We start from the raw sequence: 11168 nt of genomic DNA on the forward strand, positions 1-11168 counted from the left end.
AAGGGGATGGTCTTGATCTTTTTATGGACATGTATTTTAATTTTAATATTTTAGCTAATTTCAGTCATCATGGTCATACTATATTTCTTTTTAAAATTCAAATGAAAATTATTCTTTATAGTGAGAATAATGAGGTTAAAAATCAATTATGATGCAGCTGGCCAATCCTGTTATTCTCTTATCTTAGACTGTCTGGACAGAGGCGGAGCTTTGTCTTTATTTAATTACTACATCACAGATGTTGGTCAAATCTGTGACGTCAAAGTCCCGCCAAATGCCAAGTTAGTGTTATACAGTGCACACAAAATGCAAATTTTACAGCATTAGAGCATCAAAGACACAATGTGTGTGGTTCTATTGATAAAGTAATGGTGTCAAAACACTCCTGGGGTGTTCCCAGTGGAATTTTTGTATTTATGTGGCATTTATAGGGGTTCTTAAGAGGAAATTCAGTTTTAAGGTCATTTCTCAGAACAATTTTTCATGAGAATTGTAAGGAAAAAATGAAAATAGAAACTTTATGGGTACCCCCTTTGGCTTGACTTTGATATATGTGATTGAAGGGAGTATTTTCTACAATACCGTGTCCCAGTTTTTGGATAATTTGTTTCTAAATGAATTTATAGGTCTCCAAAGATGAAAGGTGAAATGAGGTTTGGCATCCAGCAGTAAAAATAATATATCTTATTACTGGAGGCATATATCAAAAATCTGAGACACGGTTTTGTAGATTGTGAATGGTTGATTAAAGGGATGAAAACAAATTTTTACTACCATTTGACCTGAATGTGCCATTTTCATCCAAGTAGGAAGACCACTTTTTTGGCAATTAATGAGCTATATTTTGAGATTAATCATACCAAAAATAAATTTATCTATAGATTAAGAAAGAGTTATATTTCAGCTTTAAAATGAGTTAAAGATTTTAAAAATCCATTGAGTAGTTTTGGAGAAATTAATCTTTAAAGACATGTTGGTTGGAGTCAGAAAATTCTGACTGTAGTGCTACCTTAAACGTCTCCATTCTGACCGGTTGTAGCTTTGTGGATAGAAATAAATAGAAAATAGACAATATTAATTGGCACAAACACATTTACATTAAATGGTTATGGCATACAGTATAGAACAATTGAGACAATTAACTGACAATAATTAAATTAGAGTGACAGTGGTATTCACACGAAAAGAAGACTACAAATACGTGTGTATTGATAGTTAACCAATTATTAATGTCCATGAACAAAAAAGGATACATATCAAAAAATAAAAATTATACAGATGTTCTCAATGATTATAAAAGACAATCATTAATATATTTTGTGGTGATTTTTATAATGACTGGCAAACTGCTATTTAAAAGTGTGGTCGTATGCGCCTCAGTGTTATAGCTGATTGCAATTTAATAAAATTGAAGTTAAGATTAGTATTAAAGTATCCCTCAATGATATATAGCATCCTCAATTTCGTGTCTGTTACAGGATAGGCAAATGCGTTGATTTCTTTCAACGTTGGTATGACGCCCCCTTTCAATTGCTAGGGAAAGGGCACTAAGTTTAAATTTCCTGAAAACTGATCTGTCAGTTTAAATTTACATATATTAATATACGGGGGCCTTTATCCATTTTTTTGAGTCTTACAAAAGAAATTTAGTTTTTCACATTTACGGATAGAACAGTTCATAATTTGATAAGCCTTGTCAACGATTCTTTGTTGGATAGTATTTATATATAATATTTTATATTAATGGGGTCAAAAGTAAGATGACAAAAACCTAATTTATTTAACCAGTCTTTTACAATGTTGACCCATTTACTTGTTTCCTCTACATTATTATATATTTTATAGACTATTGAATAAGGTGAGTTCACAATGTGGTTTAGAAATTTTATAGCTGAAAGCTGAATTTTTAAGTGCAAAGGAGTTCTGTTTGTCTCAGCTAGACAAGCTACATTTGTTGTTTTGCACTGTACCCTCCAAATTTCCTTAATAAATTTTATATGTAAATGTTCAAATGGATCTGAATCTTTGAACACTTTGCTTACATCCCATACTTCACTTCCATAAAGAGTGATTGGGACAACTAAAGTATCAAATAATTTTTCAAGCATTTTGCAAGAATTATCTAAAGATAAAAAAAGATGTGGTATGATTGCCAATGAGACAACTCTTCACAAGAGACCAAATGACACAGAAATTAACAGCTATAGGTCACCATACGGCCTGCAACAATGAGCAAAGCCAATACCGCATAGTCGGCTATAAAAGGCTCCGAAATCACAAATGTAAAACAATTCATACGAGAAAACTAACGGCCCATTTAATGTTAAAAAAAAAAATGAACGAAAAACAAATATGTAACACAGCAACAAACGACAACCACTGAATTACAGGTTTTTCTAATTTTAAACCAAGCCTTTCTTCCTTTTTCCATAAGAATTTTTTTGGAAGGCCTTACATTGCCTGAATAATTCATTGTTATTCCAAGGTAACAATAAGATTTAACGGTCTCAAGATGCTCGTTTTCTACTTTAAATTAATTACAAATTTCCCATTATAATTGAATATTACTATTTTTGATTTTTGTTTGTTTACAACTTTCCAAAGGGAACAAAATTTATTTAACTGATTAAGTTCATTTTTTAGCCCTTCTTGGGTTTCTGATAATAAAATAATGTCATCTGCATATAATAATGATGTTAGTTTAACTTCCCCAATTGTATGATCAAGGACATTTACAAGGCCATTTATATAGAGATTAAACAAAGTCGGGCTAACTTCATCCCCTTGTTTTACTACACAAGTTGATATAAATTCATGGCTAATACCAACTTGAAATTTACATTAAAAAGCTTGCCTGGAAGTGTGTTTTAGAGTAGGATATAAAATAAACCCTCCCTCCAGACAGTATCAAAGGCCTTTCGTAGACCAACAAATGCTGCAGAAACTTTTTTTTTATCTTATATTTATCAACAATTGACTTTAATGAGAAGATATGATTTGCTGTTCTAGCCTTATCTTTGAAGCCAATTTGATTTTCACTTATCAAATTATTGGTGTTAATAAACTTCATAAGTCTGGTGTGTATAATTTTATTGAATAATTTTTTTAGGCATTCGTCGTTTCAATCATTTTGTCATGGAATTTATTGTTTGGGATATTAGAAGAGCTGTTATTTTTTTTGCAGTAGTTTATAAATAATTCCTGATCAAAGTGGTTGTCTTCTTTAATTTTTCATAGAGCATTTAATTTATTTGTTAAGTAAATTGCAAAATGTCTTTGGGTCTTTTTTCATATTTAGTGAAATTTGGTCACAGATTTGTCTTTTGTAACTTTTTTCTTCCGGTTTGCACCTTCTTCTTAATTTAGATTTAAATGAGTAAAATGATTTACTATATAATCCATTGTCCGGAAACTTATTAACAAGAAAACAGTATTTTTTAACTGTAGTATGTAGGTCATGACAAGAGTCCGAGAACCATGTTTTTTTTATTTTGCTTGATAGGCCTATTCATGTTTCTCTTTTGAACAAATTTAGTTGATGAAAGAGCTGTATACCATAATATGGCGTTAAATTTTTCCACAGCTTTATCAGAATCAATCTGCCTATACTTACAAAATCATCTAGCCTTTGTTTCACATGTGAGCTTTGAATGTTTGTAGTATAGCAACCCATTGCTTTGTTATCCTAAATAAATTTACCGGGGAGAGGATTTAACTTTGTCCCTTTATTTTAAAATTGTCAATTGGCTTCTGGTTGCATGTGATAAAATCTGGTAATAATTGTTTTCCTAAAGATGTATATAGATAATATTTCTAGAAGGCGTTTATTGCACGCATTTCATACCAGCTTAATGATAGACATCTGAATTATTGGAAAAAAAATATTTTTGTAATGATAAACCATTGAATGGTAATAAGCTCAGAACATATATAACATATAAACAGCTTAAAGAAAATTACAAATTAGAAACCTATTTAATGTTAAGCATTGACGAAAAAGTAATAGGACATTTTGCCAAAATTTGCATAAATGATAGTGTTCTTAAAATTGAACAAGGTCGACATACTAAAACTTTTTAGAAGAAAAGAATATGTCCTTTGTCTCTTTTAGAAGTGGAATATGAATTTCATTTCACTATAAAATGTACAAAACTAAATACAATTAGTGAACAATTATTTTCTAAAATTAGTGAAATAGTTCCCTCTTTTTTTAATATGACTAATGAAGTAAGATTTAAATTTTGTTATACTTCTGGTGAGAATGATGTTAATAGAATCATTGTAAAATGCATAAGTAACATGTATAATTGTTGAAATGCTTTGAGTAATAAATAACTTTGTCGTACCACCTCCTCAGAAGAGTTTAGATTATACATATATTAATGTAACAACATTTTCTTTTTAATAATGGAGGGGATAATCAAATTTATATATATACAATGTTTATAAATGTGGACTGATATGTGTTTGTATGTTTCTGTATAGCCGATGTTTGTTGTCTTTGGTAACAATCCTGTAATTTTGGATTTTAACCAACAAAATATCTTATCTTATCTAAATGAAAATGCATGAATAATTGTGTGTATCATCTGAAACATAATGCCTTATCAAAGTTATTCCAAGTAAGCTTTTGTTCACATTTTCCTGTTAAAAATAAATACATATTCAAAAGTTAAACTTTGCAAATGAAGTAAATATATCATATACATTAAAGAACTTATTGTTAACGGTTTTCGAAAAAATCACGTGATAAAATAATTTTTTTGATTAATATAAATAATTTCTGTTCTATATAGAACATCACAATTCTGTTTAAGTCATCCGGAAAACTAGGAAATTAGTGAAAGCACAGACACATTTTTCCCGTTGGTAAATATATTAATTAAGTTTTTTTTAATTCAAAGGGTAAATACATTTCGTGCATTTCAAGTGCAATAAACATTTGTTATTTCTGTAGTAAATTTATTGGTCGTTTTAATTTTAGATGTTCATAATAAAACGAACAAAAACAAAATGATTTAAAATAACAATAAAAGTATAAGCCTGCTTTAGAAAGGTCTGCGTTTCGATTCTTATACATAATTGGCTTTTTGTTTTGGATTTTAGCGTTCCAGTTGAAAACAATCTAGAATCGTGCTTGGGAATTATAACATTTAAAAAAAAGTGTTACATGTCATTAATATTTTTCTGTTGAATGTGTTTGTTTTCGAATGTCGTTTAAATTTGTTCGTACTCACAACACCCAAGGAAAAAGTAAAATAACAAAAATACCGAACTCCGAGGAAAATTCAAACAGGAAAGTCCTGAATCAAATGGCAAAATCAAAAGCTCAAACACATTAAACGAATGGATAATAACTGTCATATTCCTAACTTGGTACAGGCATTTTCTTATGTAGAAAATGGTGGATAAACCTGGTTTTATAGCTAGCTAAACCTCACACTTGTATGACAGTCGCATAACATTCTATTATATTGACAACAATGTGTGAACAAAACCATAATAGGTAAAAAAAGTCAAAAATAAGGGTACAGCAGTCAATATAGTGTTATAATCTTAATCACTATAAAAACAAACAACTATGTCAACAAAGAAAAACAAAAAGGCATATAGACAAAGCACATAAGAAAAAACTAAAGACAAGTATACAACTGTATCAAATATTAAAAGTAATCAGATATAAACCTGAAAAGATCCTAAATTGAACTTTTCCCTAAATTGTACATCATTATTATTTTTTAGTAAAAAAATTAACTTAAATATGAAAAGGCAATCTTATGGGTACCCAGATGATGATGATGATGAGGACGACGATCCCGTTTGTAATATACTATGACACTGGCTCGTAAGTTATCTAAAACATCTTCCAGTTAGTAATTTCTGAATACAAAACACCTTAATGAGAAAGGCAACAGAATACAGAATCTATACCATTTTTTTAAGTAAAGGAAACCAATATCGAGTTAATTTATGACACACAAACATTGAACACTACTTACAGTGCTGTCCTTTATCTAAAAAAAGAAGATTTGAACACCTGATTGTAAGTTCAAGACTGTTGGTCGATAGATGTAGTTAAAGGTTCATACGTGCATTGAAGAACAAACTTCAACATTACATATTCGATTACTTGGCCTTGTACATTATTTTAATTAGGTCTTTCCACTTTTCTTCCGCCTAATTTTTCCTTCGCTGTTTAGTTGATTTGCAAGTTATAGATATTTGGTATATGATATTGATCAGTTTATACTCTTTTGAACTGACACCACTTAACCGAATACTTTTTCTTGTAAGAGTTATCTCCCCGAACAAGTTTTTCCTTGTTATTTCTAGTACTTTGCAACCGTAGAAGAAACCGTCAAATGTATTTTTCCAAATCGCTCGTTATATCCTTTTTTATATGTTTTGTTTAATTTGAACGAAGTGTTATAGAGATTTCATATGAGAGTTATATTCCCTTCTGTATTTGCTATAAGATCCCCTTTTGTATTTCATATAAGTGAAATGTATTTGTAACTGGCAAGTAATAGAGATCAAGGGTCTATTGATTTGAGGTCCTTGCTCCATAAAAAAGAAAATGAGGTCAAGGACAAAGGTCAAGGTCATGTTCAAAATTTTGATTTTGGCTTGCTATCAATTATTTTTAGAAATTGTATATGATATCGACAAAATATTTTTACAAAATTGTTAGTCGCGACATGTCGTAACACATTAATTTTAGCTGAAAGGTTACGTAGAAATTTTAATGGGAGTTTTCTCCCCTCTTATATTTCAAATTAGCCGTATGGTGATATAACTCATTAACCATATATAGTAGAGATCTAGGGTCTTTTGAGTTAAGGTCCTTGTATTATGACCTTGAAATTGGGATGAAGGTCAAAGTTTGATTTGACGTTCTAGATTTTGACCTTTGCTCTTACTTCTTATTGGTTCAAGATAAAGTCAGAGGGTCTTTTACATTTTGTTACAGATATATGACCTTGAACCTTTTGTAAACCAGAAGTAACAATTTTTTGCATTATTTTCATTTACAATTTGCGGAAACTTTATATCTTTTTGAATCAGTGGGGAATCATGTCCAAATGTTTGCGGCATAAGCTTTTTGTAAACCGAAAGTACCTACTTATCTCCATTATTTTTAGCAAAAGTATATAAAAACCATATTTTTTGGGAAGCAGCATAAAATTAAGCTATTATCTGACACCAGAATTGACATTTTAAACTTAAATTGAATATTTTCCTGTCTAAATATGTCTATTTGGGGTGGAAAGACCTTCAATTGTTCACAGAACAATTGGGTTATAATTTTTATTATTTTTCTTCTTCCGCCTTTGTTTCTTGTGTGTAATTTGTGTTTCGCAAGACATCGCTTATATATTTTTCATATGATATCAAACAGTTATTGTGCTTTTAAAATTGACCCTGTTTAGTCGAAGACTTTTTATTGTAAGACTTATCTCCAAAAACACTATTTATTTGTTCGTGCATCTCCTCCGTAACCGTAAAAGAAATCGACAAATTTATTTTACTAAATTGCTCGTTATATTTTAAGGATGTTTTGTCCTATTTTAACAGAAGCTATACGAAGACCTATGTATTTGACATAAGTGATATGTCAATGTATCGCATGAATGGTAAGTAATAGAGACCTAGGGTATTTGGATTTGAGGTCCTTGGTACATAAAAATGAATTTGAGGTCATGGTCATGTTCTCAATTTAGACTTTGCCTGGTTTTATGATTTCCTCTGACAACTTTAAAGGTATATTTATAAGAACTAGAAAATGGTTGCCTCATTGTGATGAAGATATGATATATTTGGTCCGAAACAATCCAAAGACATCTTATAGGAGTTATTGTCCCTGAAATGGTTAAATTTAAGGTTAATTGATTATTACTTCAACTTGGTACATGATAAAGCCATAGGGTTTTTTGAAAAATGTTAAATGACATATGACCTTGAAAAATATTAAACGGAAGTGACCTTGAGTAAACCGGTAGTAGCCATTTTTGCACTTATTACATGGAAATGTACCTAGAAACGATACATTTTTTTTAAATATGCATACATTTGAGACTGGAAGATAAACGGGAAGTAGCTTATTATCTCCCTTATTACATGCAAAAGTATATAGAAACCATACTTTTTTGGAATCAGTGGAAAGCAGCTATCATTTGAGACCGCAAGTGACACTTTCTAATCCGGAAGTTGGCAATTATCTTCCTTATTTTAGGCAAAAATATATGGAAACCAAATATTTTTGAAATCAGTGTGAAAGAAGCTATCATATGAGACCTGAAGTGACATTAGCTTCACCGGAAGTAGCAAATTAACTCCCTTATTTCACACAAAAGTAAATAGAAACCATTTATTTTTCGAATCAGTATGAAGAAACGTATGATTGGACGACAATAATTACTTCGAGAAAACCGGAAGCAGCTGCTTATCAATTATTTAGAAAACTGATGTGGAAAGACCTTCAATTGTTCTTTGAACAATTGGTTTTTAATTTTCACAATGTTTTCTTTATGGTGTAAAGATCACCACCTTAAAACCATGAAACGTCAATCTGTAGTGCTATGGGGCAATTGATTGCAAAAACTCATGCTGTTCAATTATACTATTACTCTTGCTCGACTGTAGCTGGAATCCACGGTTGCATTTATTTCGTTTTTGCGCCTTTTTTTGAATTTACGATGGACAAAAATATCGATAAATATTATTGTATATTACATATACAAATTAAGTGTACATTTAAGAGACACGTACACAAAATATTTTATAAAAGTATTTTTTTTAGGTGTACAATGAATTTGTTACTGAGGCTTTATATTGTGTTTTTTTTATAGATTGGATATGTTTCAACAACATGAGAAGATATCCAGCTGAAGTATATTTTTGAACCATTTCGGAACATATAAACACATTATGTGAAACATATCAGTATAATAAAATTGTTCAACATGTAGTTTTAATCATTCTTTTATTCAAGCATGTGCGTACAAGATTCGTCAGATGCTTTCTATAAGATCCTAATCAGTTATTGCTATTTAGCCAGAATACACTGAACAAGGTATACCACTATCATTTCCCCAAAAAATAAACAAAATAAGAATAATGTTTGTGTGTGAAAAATGTAGTTTTTTAAAAACATATTCATAAACTGTCTTCAGAATGGAAATGCAAGAAATTCGAAGAACATGGCAAAAATTGAAGGGGACATTTCAAAACGAAGAATCAAAACACAGAAGTCCAAGAGAGATCGTCAAAGTCGTGAAAAAAGCGAACTTGTCAGGCAAATGAGAAGATTGATTGATTGATGTTTGCTTTACGCCGCGTCAGCACAGAAAGGCTACATCGCAGCGGGACCTAATTCAAATACTACATCCAACTAATGGTCCTTCAATATACTAAAACTCAAGTTTAAAGCAAAATTACTTATTTACAAATAAACATCACTTCTTACACTTCGTGTACGTGTATGACCGATACGGCGGCTAGAAATAGAACACTGACTTTTTGTGCATCTAAAATCATGTAAAAGATTGCTTAAATTTGGTTGTATTTCATGTAATCTATTATCGTTCTTTTTTTCCCTATTCTACAACTGATTCCATGGATGCCAGTGTTACTTGGCACCCATAGAAGATTAATTTTATTATTAAGAATATTCAAAGCAAAAGCGATGAAAAGATGATCACAAGTCTACAAACGCACAACAACATGTACATACAAAACTTACGGCAGGTCATTGCAAGTACTTATTTGGTGTCAAGTCTCATTCGTTGATGTTACAATCGAGGAAAAGAGATCGAAGAATTAGTACGACATATCCATGGTCATCTGTGAAACAGATATTCCGTAACGTTATAGTTGACTATCTCAGAAACTTATAAATTAGAAACCAAGGTTCCAACGCAATCACGCAAAGCTGACCTCAAATGAATTTGAAAAATCTTGATAAGAAACAAAAGCTTTCGAGTATTGTATTAACTGGTATATATATATTTTATATGCAGGCGCTGCTGATTTGTTACTCAATAGAAATGGACAGTTCAATATTGGCAAACTGAAATCTTCTCTTATTTTGCCAAAAAAGAATTATTTTCAACCAACCCTCATTGTAAAAATTTAAGATACAAGTAAAGATATGAAGCAGACAGAACTATGTCAGTGATATCCTTTATTTCATGTTAGATGGGATCATTGAGTTCACCATAGTCAGAAAATGTGGTGAGAGAACATTATTAATATGCCGGAACGTGGATAATGCTAGCTTTTTTTCATTCTTCATGTATGTAATCTGCCTAATGAAAATGGAGCAAGTCTGCACAATTAGTTTGTATAAGTATGACAAATTTGCGTCTGTTGTTTACCTTTTGTAAATCCTCTGATCGAGATTAAAAGGAGAAAATTTCATAATAGACAATCGTGTAACTCTTCCTCGTGTAAATAGCTTGTCCCAATTCAAAAACTTCGTAAATGTTATCTGATAGAATGTTTTAATGCTTCATATGTTTTGTGATATGGAGAATTTGGTGTTGATGGATAATAAATAATTAATATGGCCGTCATTAGAAATAGATATTCCCCGGCCTGATGCTTTCGCACAAGCTACCAGTTTTTTTTGTTTGTCGATCGACTTAATTGGCCGTGACCGATTTATTAAGCAACATAAAACATGGCTAGAATTTTAATGGCTTAAAGAGAAAATTGGGGTTGCATAATCAATTAAACGGGCGGGAGATTTCAAAGTGTGCACTCAAGGTATAGATGTAAATGTTCAAAAGACAGTTTTGGTTTTGTGACATTTTATTCAAAATTATTCACCTGTATTGTAGCATATAACGTATTTTGAATAGTATTCAATTTATATTCATTGGCCTATTTTAGTCAAGTTGCTTATCACTTATCGTTTATTAGAAAACACTGTTTCAGAATATATATATATTAAGTTTTAATTTCAATGTTTTATTAATATGCTGGAAGATCTATTACGAAACAAACGGTCTTCTAACGTGTGCATTTCTTTAAATGAGACAGATTTCAAACAAAAGCTTTGTGATAATCTTTTTGCTTGAATAATGTAATATAAATGTAAAAATAATTCGATATCCAAAAAGGTATATTGTACATAATTTAAAATAAAATTTAAACCTCACATGACT

At 30.6% G+C, this 11168-nt stretch overlaps 1 long non-coding RNA gene across 1 annotated transcript; it reads left to right on the forward strand.

Annotated features, from left to right (window-relative positions):
- The first annotated feature begins 4805 nt into the window (after positions 1–4805).
- On the forward strand, positions 4806–8968 carry LOC127715003 (uncharacterized). The gene is made up of 3 exons (XR_007988059.1): positions 4806–4869; positions 5743–5845; positions 8850–8968. It is a non-coding gene; the product is annotated as an uncharacterized LOC127715003 (long non-coding RNA).
- The last annotated feature ends 2200 nt before the right edge of the window (positions 8969–11168 follow it).

Source organism: Mytilus californianus, unplaced genomic scaffold, assembly GCF_021869535.1.
Source record: "Mytilus californianus isolate M0D057914Y unplaced genomic scaffold, xbMytCali1.0.p SCAF_9, whole genome shotgun sequence".
NCBI lineage: Eukaryota > Metazoa > Mollusca > Bivalvia > Mytilida > Mytilidae > Mytilus > Mytilus californianus.